Below are 3460 nucleotides of genomic sequence, written 5' to 3' on the forward strand. Positions count from 1 at the left end.
TGACTGACTCTATCCAGGGATACATCTTCAAAAGCTATTCCAACTTGATATTATGTCATTTGATTTAGGATAGTGGGGAACATGGTAAGATGAGGCTTCCACATGGTGGCTTCCATAGTTGAGGTCCCACTGTCATACTTCTCTGACTTTGATGTGAGTTTCTTGGTCAGAAGCCATACTTTGTGGAGTACCATGATAGTGATAAGGCATTCTGTAAGTCCACATAATGATGGTTTGGCAGAAGCATTATATATAAGAAGGGCAAATCCATAACAGAGTAAATATCTACTCCAATAAGAACAAAGTTCTGTTCTTTCCAAGGAAGAAGTAGGCCAATGAAGTTTACCTGCCGCTAAGTCACTTGCTGATCACTGAAGAAAATGGTGCTATATATGTGGCTCAGTGTTAGTCTCTGCTATTAGAAGATCTGTTGCTAAGCAGCAGCTGTATCCAGATCAGCCTTGAAAAGTGGAAGTCCATGTTGTCAAACCCTCATCTTTGCCACCATGGACACTTTGTTCACAGGCCCAATGGGCAATGGCAGAAATGGCTAGGAAAGAGGCTGACAGTAAGTATAAAGGATCATCCTATTTTGTTATTGAGCTCCTCCTCTGCTGAAGTAACCTTTAATGACCATTTACTTGTGATATATACTTGTGATATATACTTATCCTTTGACCATTGGGAAAGCTATATCCATATACTTATTCCCCAGATGTCTTTCTCATCAATTTTCCAATGATGCTCTTTTCAAGTCTCTGACCATTGGCTAAACCCCATGAACCAGTGAACAATTGCAAATCTGGCCATTGCTCATTCCAAACAAAATGTTTGACCATAGGTACTACCAGAAATTCTTCCTACTGTTAAGATATTCCTTAGTTGTTTTCTTTCATGGTTGTCTAAGGAAGAGGTTATAATGCTGCAACTTCCCTCTACTAGGTGATGCCTACATAATGGTAAAACCATTAGTAATTCAGGATCTAGTCCTCCCTTCCTCAGTCAACAGATCATAGTAATATCCCATGAGGCTAGTGCTACCTACCTTACAGCATACAGTATTTTGACATGGATAGAAAATACAGACCTTTGAGTAACTTCTTCATGAAATTTGCTGTGCCTTTAGAAATTTTTGGGGCCTGGTTGCATATATACCTCCATTCAATAATTAAGAGCTATTGTGCATGTCCTACTTCACAGCTGAGTAGCTCAGATAACACCCAGAACATAATAGGACACTCATGTTAATGGTAAGTTGATGGTCACTTGTCAAATGTTCAGTTTCCACTAAGGCCCAATAGCAGGCCAAGAGCTCTCCTTCAAAAGAAGTTTTCTGAAGATGATGGTAGAAGTTTGGTCCAAAATCCCAAAGATCCCCTCTGTGATTCACTTACAGAGGCTGTTCAAAGCCTCCAGAGTCCATCCATACCTGCCACTGACATCTCAAGTATCATCAGGTCTGCCAGATCATATGGTCCAAGAAATAGATCAGCTTGCACAACAGCCTAGACTTGTTGAAGGGCTTTCTTCTTCTCCAGGAAAAACCCTGCACAAACCTAGCAGCTTTCCAAGTCACTTGGTATGTGTGCAGAATGAACTCAAGTGTAGAATATGCTGCTTTCAGGACCCAAATAGGCCAACTAAACTTTGTGCTTCTTTCTTGGTGGTGAGATAGTCCAGGGATAATAATTTACCCATTTCCTTGGAAGGAATATCTCTGCATGCATTACTGGTCTCCTAAGAATTTTGCTGAGGCTTTTTAAATTTGGATGGATTTATTTTCCATCTGTATGTGTGTTGGGGATCAGATGTGGTTCCAAGTTGGGGATCAGATGTGGTTCCAAGTCTTCTGTTTCCTCTATTAAAATATCCAGCTACTGCTACATACAAGACTGGAAGGATGAAGCAGAGTCTAGAATGGTTCAGGTCTGCAGGATACCAGTCCAACTGGAAGTGAGTGGCAGCAATGAGGAAGGAGAGAAGGCCTTCTCTGACAATTTTAGTGTTACAGCTTTTTTAGATGACACTCAATGAAACAGCTTTCTTAGACAATATTCAGTGAAACAGAAGGTGCACATACCTTTATTCTGGGTGTGCTTGTACCTATACACTTTATTTGGGGTGACCAAGTGTTCTATTCAAACCTTTGAGTTTTCTGGATAAATGTAAAATCATTGGCTGAAGTTTAAAGCATTGTGCGTGCCTCATTAGCACAGAGAAGTATTCCAGAAATCCCAGGTACTTGCTGGGAAGGTTTTCATCAGGGAAGGAGGAAGTTGAACTAGTAGATTTTCCAAGGACTATGTAACATTCCTCAGGTAAAAGATTGAAGATCAGGCATCCCAGTTCAGGCAGAGAAGAGGAAGTCCTGATGAGCCAGTCAATGATTTCACTTAAGTTCACTGTTGTCGTTCACCATATTCTGAGACTCTAGAAGTTTTAAAAAGTTTATCACAGGGTAATCAATTTTGTGCCAAGCTCAGAGGAAATATTCAGATATGGTAGACTTCAGTCTCAAGCAGCAAGGTGTAACTCCAATATTATGATGTCCATGTGTGTTATCTAGGAGTCCAAAGTGCTTGGTGGCTACTGCCTCCTGCTCACTTGGTCCAATCAACATAGTGTCATCAGTATAGGGCACCAATGTTTTAGTTTGTACGAGAGACAGGATCAAGATTCCTTCTAACTAAGTTATAACATTATAACATAACTAACTAAATTATGACATTTGGCTGCAAAGTTAACATATCCTTGGGTAAAACTGTAAAGATATATTGCTATTATAGCAGACAGTGAAGTATTAGTTTTCTCAGTCAAAGGTGAAAAAGGTAATATTTCATTATTTCATTTCATGTTTCATTGGGTGTTGCTGAGGGTACTGCTTCCTTGTGTAAGATAAACACATGAGAGTCTGAGAGTTTAAAGTTCTCAGTTTAAATGGGGTCCTCCAACACACACCCATCCCTACTTACAAGATCCTATTCTTTATCAAATAATGCCCTTACTTTAACTGATGGTACCCTCAATGCAGGGACTTGATTTTTTTGTGGTAATTTAGCCAACTTTATAGTGAGTGCTTCAATTTGATTGTCAGCAACTTGAGCTCTGTGGCTTCTGGGGAAAAATATTGTTCAGTGAAAGCAAGGGGTATCGTCTTCAGAGTTGGTACAGGAGATACCCAGATACCAAATTCTCAGCAGAAAGAAGATGTATTAACCTGAAGAGGCAAGAAGGTTTTGGTGGTGGGCTTGCTGCAAAGGCAAGCAGCAACAGCAAGCAGCAACAGCAACAGCAACAGCAACAGCAACAGCAACAGCAACAGTAGAACATGCAGCAACAAGCAGCAAGCAAGCAGCAACAGCAACAGCAACAGTAGAACATGCAAGCAACAAGCAGCAAGCAGCAAGCAGCAAGCAGCAAGCAGCAAGCAGCAAGCAAGCAGCAAGAAAGCAGGTGATTT

Source organism: Arvicanthis niloticus, chromosome 2 (genome assembly GCF_011762505.2).
Source record: "Arvicanthis niloticus isolate mArvNil1 chromosome 2, mArvNil1.pat.X, whole genome shotgun sequence".
Classification (NCBI taxonomy): domain Eukaryota; kingdom Metazoa; phylum Chordata; class Mammalia; order Rodentia; family Muridae; genus Arvicanthis; species Arvicanthis niloticus.